At 37.5% G+C, this 12,791-nt stretch overlaps 1 protein-coding gene across 1 annotated transcript in view; it reads right to left on the reverse strand.

Moving 5' to 3' along the window:
* LOC114069597 (neuroligin-4, X-linked-like) overlaps positions 1-12,791 on the reverse strand; it is a gene marked incomplete at its 3' end in the record, with an annotated part of 103,580 nt that overhangs the window by 69,235 nt on the left and 21,554 nt on the right. Inside the window, exon 2 of the mRNA XM_027906494.1 lies at positions 5,625-5,705. The remainder of the gene's footprint in view (positions 1-5,624; positions 5,706-12,791) is intronic.

Here is a 12,791-nt window from a genome sequence, read left to right on the forward strand (position 1 = left end):
CCCCTCAGTTCAGGAAGGACATTGAGGTGCTGGAGCGGGTCCAGAGAAGAGCAACGAGGCTGGTGAAGGGACTTGAGCACAAGTCCTATGAGGAGAGGCTGAGGGAGCTGGGGTTGTTTAGTCTGGAGAAGAGAAGGCTTAGAGGTGACCTCATCACTCTCTTCAACTACCTGAAGGGAGGTTATAGCCAGATGGGGGTTGGTCTCTTCTCCCAGGCAACCAACAATAGGACAAGGGGACATGGGCTCAAGCTCTGCCAGGGGAGGTTTAGGTTAGATGTTAGGAAGAAATTCTTTACAGACAGGGTAATCAGGCATTGGAACGGCCTACCCAGAGAGGTGGTGGATTCACCATCCCTGGAGGTTTTTAAAAAGAGATTAGATGTGGTCCTTAGTGCCATGCTATAGTAACTGGAGTTGGATCAGGGGTTGGACTTGATGATCTTGGAGGTCTTTTCCAACCCAATCTATTCTATGATTCTATGATTCTATGATTCTATGATTCCTCCAGCCTGTTGAGGTCCCTCTGGGATGGTATTCCTTCCCTCAAGTGAATCAATTGCAAGGCTCATCTCAATGTCATCCACATACTTGATGATGGTGCACTCAATCCCATTGCCAGTGCTGCTTATTAGCATTGTCCCACCAGTATGGACCCTTGAGAGACATCGTTCATTACTGGTTTCCACCAGTAACCAAATGCAGCCCTTGGCTTCATAACCTATATTACAACCTGTATAAAAAGGATTGCACAATATAGTCATCTGCTTTAGAAGCCGGAGCCGATGATACCAGAGATCATTTTTGGTCAGTTATTTCTAAAAGAAACTTGAATTTAAGGGTGCAGAGCTCAAACTAAGCCATGGGAATGTCAGGAGGACACAAGATTTTCCTGTTCTACAGAGCTATTGCTTTTATATAAAAATGAAGGAAGGTAGCCACTGAACAGCAGGTAAAGGGATATTTATTAAGACATGTTGGTCTTCCCTTCCATCAACTACCGAGTTGTCCAAAAAACACAAACAAATCACAGTCCTGTGATTAATAACACAGATGCAGTGTGTTTTGAACCTCGACAGGATGAGGACATCTGCTTACAAGCAATTAATTTACACTAGAACCTTGTGCTCAAAACCATTGCTGTTCTATAAAAAACTGAGCTGTTTTGAACTTTCTTTAAGAGTTTAAAGTTCCCTGCAGAAACAGATATAATTGATAATAATAACTGCTACCCGTTGTTCCGTACTGCAGATTTAAATTATATGTCACAGTGATAAAACATTTTCAAGTTCAAACGCGGAGATAGTAAAATTTGCACTCTAGTTCTTTGAATTGAACATGACTGAACTTCAAAAAATACCTGTAATCAATCAAATGGACTGCCTAAGCAAAAGAGTGTGATTATTTTCTATTTCACTTTTTCTTATTACTCATGATGTTATGATTCAGTGAACTCCCACTATCCATGCAGTCTGTGTAATGCTGAAATTACACAATTCTAACCATTCTTTTTTACTGTTGTACAATACTTTCTGTAATATTATGTTCAAATTAATTTTCTACAAAATCAATTGTATCTATGTAAATGTTACTTAGATAAGAATAGCTTACGTTTCTTAAAGATTTAAGAGAATCATGACTCCTACTTTTATAAAATTATTTAACTGGCTCCCAAAAGCTTTTAGGTAGAAGTGTTAAAATTACTCATTACCTTGCCATTTCAAAGTAAATTTAATGACTTTGAAAGTTGTGGTGTTTGTTATTTCATATTTGAGTAACATTTTCAGATGCTTTGTATTTCCATTTCTCACTTGGTTTCCTCATAAATTCACATATTGATGGAGATCATTACACTTTATCTGCTCTTAGGTACTTTAGGTCAGTCATACTATAAGAGAAAACTAAATATTGGAATAAAAAATTAATGGATACATCACTTTGATGTCAAATGGAGGCAAGAAATCATTTATATTTACTAAAGAATCCAAATGTTTTGATTCCACTACTCACAGAAGTTCTCCACCTTTAATGGAAAACACACCACAGTATCAGTGATGTGATGGATTTGCTAAGATTAGATTTCCCAGTAACATCTCAGAGCAAAACAGATGATGTAACTTTATCTATTTTTTCTATATTAACTGAGTCACAGTTAACTGCAATGGATTTAGGACTCCCTGGAAACAAATTTATAGATGCATAAAGACTTGTGGAACATCCTGCAAACAAATCTAGGCAAAATCTCATGAAAGACTGGTTAAATTTCCAAACACTAAGTGTTAATTTACACTACTAAAATTTCTTCAAGAAGGTTCAGTTTGCAATTTGGAAACCTACTGAAATGCTGAGCATCAGCCTCAATTAATTACCATGACCAGACAATCAGTTCTGAGATGTGCAGCTGATAATTTCATTAATTGCTCCTGATTATCAATTATTTCTCACTATGGAAAACACACCCTCTATCTTTAGAAAAGGAAGAATTTAAAACTGAGTTCTTCTCTTTCTTTCTTCTGTTTCAAAATTAAGAGAATTGGTAGGAAGAATGTACACTATAATGGCACCAGAGTCTATATATCATAGTACAGGTCTTAGGAACCTACTTAATTGATGGATTTCCATGCTAAAATTGTGTTAATGTTTCATCAGGACAGAAAAAATGTGGACAGCATTTTTCTTCCACCTAAGAGTGTAAAATACAATGAGAGTCTTTAAGAAAACTGGAGGATTTGAAGGAGCTGCTTAACCAGAAGCTAGACTGCTCAGCTGAGCACACTTCCATTTACAGCCATAAACCCTGACAGAAGGAAAGCAAAGATCTTGATCAACAACACTGAACCTGAAGGAAAAGTAGGATGAGGAGAGCTGACAGGTCTACGAATGAGAGTTATACTATGCTCTGATTTTCCTCAGAGAATTAAGAGTTGATCTGTTTCCTGAAACTCTCCAGATTAGAAATGGAATGATTTCTTCCTGCCTTCTAATATGAAAGCTTTATTTTTCCTTCACATTTGTTATCCTAAATGATACAAGACAGAAGGCTTGATCAGAGTCTGAGAACATGATCAAGAATCTGACAGTATGTGGCTACATCAAAGAAATGACACAGCACTTCACAGACTACCACAGGGCTCCATCTGCACATTCAGCTGTCAGGTTGGGATTCTAGAATGAAATCCCACCATTTAAACTCACACTTCTGATGTAAGATCAAAATCTGAGGACAAACCATGGACCATTTTTTTGCTATAGTTTTTACTACTGTATTGTGCATTGCCAGAAAGCACTTTATGCATACTCCAAACATAATGTTTTCTCTTCTTGAGAAAGATCATTGGTTTATGTTGAAGATTTTTATCTGGTATTCTGCATGAGAATGAAAGCAAGTAAGAAGTAAAAGTGTTCAAGATGTAGGGGTTTCTTTCTGTATTTCTCTTAAATATAAAAGTTCAACACAGCAAAAGTCACAGTAACAATCTCTTCAAGCTACTGTATCTCGTTATTTTTTGGAATCAACATTGATAATTATGCACACGCTCTCAGTTCTCCTATTCATCCAAATGTATCCTAAATGTCTGCTGCAAATACAACTTCAAAATTAGTTTGGTTTGGGTTATACAGTTTCCTGAAAGCCTTCAGATCACTTTCTATTTGTCTCCTGAAAGAACTCTCATAATACAACCTTTTTTCAGACAAAATTTGAAATTAACACATATTTTCACATTTCTGTTGTGTATCTTTGAGTACCTTGGGTTGAATAGAAATGTCTGTGGCTACTTATATTTCAGGAAATTAGCAAGCAGAGAAGCTGAAATAAATTTGATGCTGATTTATAACTTCATTTTCTATTCTCCTGCTGTTTGTTGCTTGTTTATTTGTTTTTTTTAATGTATAGTCCAATTATCACTTCACATGAACAACGAAATTTTCAAAAGGCACAGCTGGCTTCTGATGTCCACTAACTTGCAGTGTGATTTAAAAACCAGACATCAAGAGGCTCCACCTCACTTTTCTGTTTTAATGTTGTTTGTTTTCCTTTCTTCTCTTTCTCTCTGGCTTTTCTTCTCTGTGTTAGGAAGAATAAACACAATGCTGAGGAAACAGAGAAAACTAAAATCACACTATCCCTCATTTTCCCCTTCACACTCCTCTCCCCAGCTTCCGTAGTCTATTGCAGTGTATTGGGACAGATCTAGAGATGAGACTTTCCCTTCCTGGAACATGGCTGTGGCTTATTCTAGTACAAAACAATGTAAATCTACCAAAATTTGTTAGTTCCAAAGAAATTACTATTTCATCTTTGTACTCTTCAGCTTTGTACTCTTGATATCCAACTTGTATTCTCTATACCAGGTGCTTGCCTTTTTCCCTGAAAAAAATGTCTGTTCTCTGAAGTAGAGTCAGTAATTGAATTCTATGTATGGCATTCATGCACATTGTACTACTTGCTATACTAACCCCTAAGAATTCAGCTACTATCACAATCACTATGGATGCTAAACTATTAAACAGGTTCCTGTTCAGGAATTATTCTTTATTCAATTACATTTAAATTGCTACAAATTGGAATAAACATGGTTCAGTGATGCAAAAGTCACAGGAGTTTTCAAAGCTGTTATTTTCTTTGTCTGAATTTTACACTTCACGTAATGGTACCCTTGATTCTCATAACTAACCTGTCATACTTTGAATTAGTGCTTATTCACAACTTTATTATCGCATCAGATCTATTACTATTCCTTCTCCTTGAATTTAGGACCCAGTGTTAATATGAAATTAAAACGTCATTGTACTACAGCTAGGGCAACGATTACAGAAAAAGTCACATCTGTTTTGAAGTTCTTGGATAATATAAAGTGAGAAGGAAGAATGTGCATCAGAAAAATTCTTCTGGTCATTCCCTTCTCATTAATCAGCATGTCAGGCACAGCATGAATGAATGGTAATTAGATTAAGGCGTTTTATAAATAGACTATATTCTATGCAGAGATTTCTAAATTAAACCCTGGTCATATATTTCATATTGATATAATAAGAATGTTTATATACGTGTGTGTATATATACATATACACAAACGCATATAACTATGTGTGTGTGTGCTATATATATATTTAAATATGTTATTTAAATTTTGCTAACAAAATGAGAAGAAAAATAGATCTATAGGGTAACAATATGAAACAACAACCAAGTCCCTTTTTAATGCAGCCCGTAAGAACTTAAAAACACAACTTTGTCTTGCAAATTGGAGACTGTCAGCGCTATCGGCAACAGCGTGGCCTGGAAACCTCAAACCTTACAGAGTAGCAGTGGCACAACAGCCAGGTTTAATCCCACAGCTTTTAACTACAAACTATTTGGTATTATTCAATACTCACAAAACTGAAAGATAATAATTTATGCTTATCATAAATAAGCACATAAAGAGTACTACTGTTGAGAGTGCAGCATATTCCATGTCCTATAATATGAACACATGGCAAACAAACATTTTAACTGGATGTGTATATTGTAATGATATATTTCAAACACATTTAAAAACATCAGCAACAGAGACTTGCTATCATTTCTTTTACGCATTTTTACAGAAAACAGAATCGTAAGAACACATTTTTAGTACTTACCACTGTGTTGTATTTTTGAGAAGGCTTCAGAATTCCCCCATAGGAGGAAGCATGGTGTCATTTTCGTTACAGCAGTTTTTCCTGTTGGGAGGAAATATATTGTGAGGGTTCTTCAGTAAACTAACTTAAAAAACCCGATGCTTATGAGTCACAAATAGTGAACAAAAGGTTACTCACTAAATCACCTGTAGTAACAGATATTATGCATATTCAAATATAAAATAAAAAATTCCTTTTTTTTAATAAAAGACATTTGACTATTTTTTACTCTTTCTTATACATAATTCAAAACTGTAGTTTACCCTTCAAATGACTTCTCAGAGGATAGACTATTTCTCAAAACTCTATCCATCTTAGATAGACTATTTAGATATAAATACCAATATTTATCAACCATCTGTTCTGTCAGGACTATCTTGAGATCCTGCAACTTAAAACTCAAACCTTACTGGCGTCAAGAAAGTTATTTCAGGTAGTTTTAATATGTTTCAAGACTCTGTTAGCTGAAATACTTCTTTTCTGTCAAAAGGCAACCAAGTTGATTTTATGGCATTTATAGCTGCACACATTTTGCAGGAGAAACTCATGCACTGTCTGTATATTTATTTCTGTATTTCTCATAAAGTACCCAGGCACTTCTTATAATTTATTCTTACTTTCACTAAGTTGATCATCGCAGAGACTGAAGATTCTGCAATTTAAAACACAATGAATACTTTCTCATTAATGTTTTGACTCACTATAGCCAAACCACTCCCTGCAAGTGCAATTAATTGTAACAGCTGCAAACACAGGCCTCAATTCTATGTAAACACAGTGATTATAAACTGGAAATAAGTACTAGTAGATGCCTATCTAAATACACGTTTGGAAAGGAGAAATTCTGAAATACGGAAGCTAAGCACAATTCCTTATGAATAAGGAATGTGTGAAACACCCTAGCTAAACTGTCAAAGTGTCCATCTGGACACTTGCTACAGGGAAGCTTGGCAAGGCTGCAACTTTTCATACACACCCGTTGAGGAATCAGATGTTGAAGTTTAGGACAATCTTTATTGCAAGCTACAGTAATGTCTTAAATCTCTCCCTGTGACAGCGGCATTTTTACTGGAGATTTCACTGCTCACGTAGCCTTTGACAGCCATTCCAATTCTCCAACAGTAGTAGGTGATTAAACCTAGGATATAAGAAATAAGGATGGATTTAAGGAATGGCTGTGAAGGGCAGTGAAAATCCGCTAAGGCTAACACAGTTTCACTTCTCAGTTATTTTAAACCCCACTTTTTCCCATTGATTCAGCTTCATATCAAGTTCTTTCTTTTGAAAATTTTCATAATAAGCTCTTCACTGCTAAATTGGAAAACTGAAATTGACAAATTTCATAGCAATTAAATTTTCTAATCTTTTGAACCATAAACAGAAAATCAGTGATTAAACAATGGGTCATAGAATCATAGGATATGCTGAGTTGAAAGGGACCCATCAGGATCACTGAGTCCAATTCCCGGCCCTGGACAGCACACCCCAGAATCATACCACATGCCTGAAAGGATGGGCAAACGCATCCAGGCAGTTCTGGGATGTTCTCTCCACATCAGTAGCCCAGAAATCAGAATTTTGGCTAAGCAGATGTTTCTACTTCAACTGTTTATTGCCTGGACAGTTTGGGAGGAGAGGGCTGTTCAGAAGAAGAAAGCCAGCTAGAGGTAGATTTCACAGCAGAAAATAGACACAGACCAGCTAGAAGAGTATCATAAATATGCAAATGAAATAATTTTTTTCACTAATTAAGGTATTTGAAAGCAAAAAAACTAAATCTGGCCACAGGCTTCCTTTGTATTTAGTGGGAAAAAACAGGCTTCTTGAATTTAGAAGGCTTGTTAATCTTCATGAGTCAAACAGTGTGGGCTTTAAGTTAGAAAATGAACAACCCTCTCTTCACATACACTGAGGTAACGTTGATTTTCGGATATCTAAGAAATTAGTGGTGGTACTTTGTTTTCTTTACTTGAGCCAAATGTAATCAAGTATCAAATAATGCAAAGGCAGTGAAATGTAACTTTTCCTTTGCTAAATATGCAGTAACTCTCTTTTTGCCTAAAGAGAAGAAATTCACCAACAAGAAAAAAAAATCCCACTTTGCAAACCCATTTTTAAACTTTAATTGAAAGTAGAACACCAGGAGAAGACAGGAAGCCTCTCATCTATACAACTCCCTTTAAATCTATGTATTTTGAGTTATACTTATTGTCTTTAAGCAGATCAGAAAGATATGGTAAAACCTGTGTTTCTTCTTTCTCCCTCTGACATAGCAATTTCCTCATGATTCTCTGCTCATCTATTTCTGGTTTGAATAGTTAAATCTATGAACCTCTCTGTATCTCTGGTCTTGATTTCTGCTTGTCCCATAACAATGCCCTTGTGGTAGCATAGTCAGAGAAAGCAGGAAAGACAGACTGACACTCCTCTGAAACCAGAGGTGAGGGACTGTATGCTCAGCAACAAGTAACTACATGATCCCCCAAAATGGCTGGGTGGCTTCAGAGAGAAACTACAAGAAAAAGAAAGAATAGGATTGTACAAATCTGTGGCAAGACCTAAGGGCAGGAAAAGCTCTAGGAGAGACCAAAGACGAACATAGTAAGCAGGCAGAACAGCCTAACGTGAGCGATAAACAGAAACTGCTCTTCAGAGAAAATGGGCTGCTACCAAACACACAACAGCAGCAGCAGATGAGCAATAACACAGAAATGGAAAGGCTGGTGCCATCTCCACAGGATGCAGACAGCGAGGAGGAATGAAGCTGTGTGTGTAAGGCATGATGGCAACTAGGAACAAGTAATTTGAATTTGCAGTGGACCTTATTTCTTAAAAAAAACTACTAAAATTTCTTGAGAAATCTTCTTGCCTTCAAAGTTGTTTAGATATGAATCTTTGCTAACACGATTGGCAAAACATAGGTTAATTACCCATGTGGGCTATAACAGAATCATCCTGAACCACATACCAAAACAAAGATGTCACGTGTGATACAGCAGATAAAACAGATTAAAATCTTCTCCTCATCAGGAGAATAAGTGAAGGTAAATACATGAATAGCATATAATACACATTTCATTAAAAAACTTAAAGAATGAAAGAATGACAATATTGGTACAATGAAGTTCCAAACAAATCTAAAAAATAATATTACAAATCAACAACCTGAAAAGTTGCAGAAAAAAAAAAACCAACATGCTGCAGGGGAAAAACCCCACACCAAACCTAAAAACAAATTAAAAACAACCCTAACAACAAAATAAACCCAGACTACAACAAGCAGGCTGGAAAGAAAGATGTTAGACTCATTTTGAATCAAACAAAACAAATCTTCTCAAGAATTTGCAAACTGCTATGAGAAGTCAGGAAGAATTAAACTCATGAAGCTTGAGCCCAAAACAGCAAGACACACCAGAGAAATGCTGATGATGCAGAAGAGAGTAATTCGCCGTGTTAAGAAATTCTGAATGGTAAATGGAATGATAAATCCCCTTAGGGAAACTCCAAGCCAGAAAGTAACAATGCTAAAAAAGCATGTAGAACAAGACATAGAAAAACCAAAGAACATGAAAAATGCTAAGTCTAAGGTCAAAGAGAAGGGGAGAGGGCTAGTCCTGTGTCAAAAGAAAAGGTTGAATCTCAAGGCAGGGATAAGAGAAAGGCCAAGCTTAAGATTAAGGAGGAGGAGGAAAAGGAGGCTGAGATACAGCTAAAGGAGAAAGACAGCAGTAAGCAGAGGTAAAAGATTAAAAAAAAAAAAGACTAAGGACAAAACTGAAGTCAAAGAAACAAAATCCAAAGAGACCTTCAAGACCATGCTGAGACATATTGAAATTAAAGATCAGATGGAACAGCAAGACCTCCACATAATAGCCCTCAAGCTTGTCAAGGTACAGCATCGAGAGGCTGCAGACAGGGAATAAGATTAATAGAAGACAGAATAACCCACCCAGTGGCATGGAGTTCAGATCATCTTTTAGTCCTCACTTCAAGTATCTAGTTAAGTCTCCTTAGGCCTTTTAATATTATTTCTGTTTCTGAAAATAACAGCAAAAAATGTACGAAAAGGCACTTAAACAGCTATTACAGCAAGGTTCTCGCTATGCTTGAGGTAATGTTAATTATCTCTGTCACTTACAAGTTATTACTAGTAAAGCAATTACCTTCAATGAAATTAGATATGCCTCTCTATGTACAAGCAAACTCTGATAAATATATCTGCCTTTCTCCGTTATGATTTTTTTTTTCAGGATCCTAGGTAATTCAGGAAGAAACTCTCTTAAAATTTTCATAGCTGGAAAGACTGGAATGACTAAAAATTCATTCAAGAAAAATTCATAAAAGAAAACCCTCTCAGAAGTGGAAAAGCTTTTTCTTTACTTTACATAAGTGATGTGTCAGATACTATCATTGCTGGTTAAGCCATTGAGCTGTTTTTCCCACACCCCACAAAAATGAAGTGTAAGGTGAGAGAAATTGCAATCCCAACCATCAAACTGAAATAAGCACATCAAAATCTGTCTGCACTTAGGGATTTTCCTATCTAGCTGCATAAATTTTCATTGCTGTACTACTGAAACACTTTTCTGATAGACAGGACATGAACAGGAAGGCTATTCCAGTTCAGTGTCAAGGTAACTGAGAAGTTGCCAGGGGTGCAAGGCAGAGGGTCCTGATTGACAGCAACAATGACAGAGGTTCTGAGACCTCCTTCTCTTGAAAACTGAGCTCTTACTCATTTTCACCTTCATTCTGTTTCTCCAGATTCATTCTCCAGAATGAAACTGATACGTTAGAGGCAAATCATAGAATGTGACCCATCTCTATTGCACCTCCAAAACAAATATTGGCAAAAAGCCTTTCAACCTAGCATGTCCCTAAGGGCACCACCACCTCTGACTTGTCCCTGGGGTTCCCCTCACTCTCCCCAGGGCCCAGGAGCCCTCCTCAGCCCCCCAAGGACTGCCAGCCCCTGCCCAGCAGTGCCACAGCAGGGCCAGTCTCCAGCGCCCCACAGCCCTGCACTGTCCTGCCCTGCCCTGCCCGTACATGGTCCTGCTGAGCCGGGACCACCATCGGGCCAATGGTCTGGCCTGGCCTCAGCCTGAAAGAAGTGCCTGATGCCTAGGGCTGAGACTGCCCCAGTGCCCCCAGTTGCCCTGCTCCTGGCTGGTGGAGGACAGGCCCTGGCTGACAGAACCTGCTCTGATGCCCTCCATGGCAAGCCTCTGACATTTCTGGACCCTATGATGCCATGACACGACATTACAAAGCTCAGAACTGCAAGTGAACTGCTCACGCAGCAAAAAATCCAACTTTGACCAGGCTCACGATGACAGACAAAAGAGGAACATATCCTTCTTGCAGCACCTGTCATTCCATCCATAACATAATCACTAAAAACCACCTTTCCTGAGACCACAGTATATTTTAACCCAGCCACCATCACAAAAACTCTGAGGATTGAAAGCAAACACAGAAACAAAAACCCACGCCAAACACTGCAGCAGAATGAACTCACACTATCAGTCAAGAAGGGAAACTAGTTACCACCAATATTCCCCTATTTTCTGTTTCTCCACCCAGACCAGCTAAAAACTTTGAGACAGACATAGGCACTAAATTCCTTAACTCCGGTGAGTATTCAAAATTACAGACTCCACAAAGACCTCTGCATCTTTTCTCTGGAGAAGCTTACAGTTTTTTTATAACCTATCTTCACCGTTTTTTACATGACTGAGCCACCTACTTAGCATTTACATCTGCTACAGAGGTGCTGCCTCTCAAATTGTCTACTTGATAGATAATTATGTTGTGAAAGAGATTCTAAATGTCCTTAGGAGGTAAAGCTCAGAACACTTGTTGCTAGCAGGTATTCAGTGTCAAGCTCACTGCTTTGGTTTCAGCCCCTTCTCCATCCAGAACCTCAACATTTTATCTAAGTGTATTTCTTTTAGTAAAATGAGTGACATTAACTCTCTTTACAAACCTTGCTAAACTTTGAGATTATCTAACTGAAATTTTACCACAAGAACGTGTCTAAAAATTGAGCAGTCAAAAATGAAATACAGTAAGAATGTCTTTCATCCTAGTAGAAAGCATCATATAAAGAAAAGGTAATGAGGTCACTAGCTCCATCTTTTTGCTTTCTGCAATAAATCATCAGGTGAAAATAAATGTCTCAAACCACAATGAATGTATAGAGGTGTTTTCACTAGACTACAGTCTTGTGACATAGTTCCCTTTCATTTAACTTGACTTTTTCTCTTCTTCCCTATCACTTGCCCCTTCTCCTTCTAAAAGGTATTTAATAATTTGTTTATTCTAAGCAGTTTTTACCTTTGTAGAGATTATAATCACAAGCTAAGGGCAGACACAATCACATCCTACATTGACCTATGGACTAAAACCCACATGATTTAAACTGCAAAAGTGTGTTTCCAACCTCCTTACTTGTCTCAAACTGATTGGTGAAGAAGAATGAACAATCTTTTCTCAAAAACAACTTGTGAGGAAATCCAAAGTACAACAGCAATCTGATATATCACCTTAGAAGCCTTTAAAAACAATCAGTGTGATTGGAAGCATTCAAGTATTGATTAAATAGATTTCTCTCAATTTCTCTAGACTTCTCTAGCAGGAAATTTCTTAATTCAAAATTTCAGGTGTTGAATGGTGCTCAGTAACAGCACCTGAGGCAATGGGCACAAACTGAAACACAGAAGGTTCTCTGAGTATCAGGAAACACTTTTCTACTGTAAGGGTGACTGAGCGCTGCCCCAGGTTGCTCTGAGAGGTGTAAGGTCTCCTTCTTCAGTGATATTCAAACATTGTCTGGACATAGTCCTAGACAAAGAGCTGTACATGTTTCTGCTTGAGCACAGGATTTGGATGAAATGATCTCCAGAGGTCCCTTCCAACCCCAAGCAGTCAGTTATTCTGTTCTTCAGCGATCTGTAAATATATGTACTTTTTGCAAGACAAACAGAATATGCCATCAACATGGCAGTCTTTCCTGACTCAAAGAAGCCAGCCTCCAGTTGCAAAGGTTATAGCAGATGTTCAGTGTTTGGTTATGTCTAATTCATGCCAGTGAATCACTACATCAATTACTCAGATCATTATTTC

The sequence above is a fragment of the Empidonax traillii genome, unplaced genomic scaffold (genome assembly GCF_003031625.1).
Source record: "Empidonax traillii isolate 1590-97213 ecotype Southwest subspecies unplaced genomic scaffold, ASM303162v1 scaffold1303:size248775, whole genome shotgun sequence".
NCBI lineage: Eukaryota > Metazoa > Chordata > Aves > Passeriformes > Tyrannidae > Empidonax > Empidonax traillii.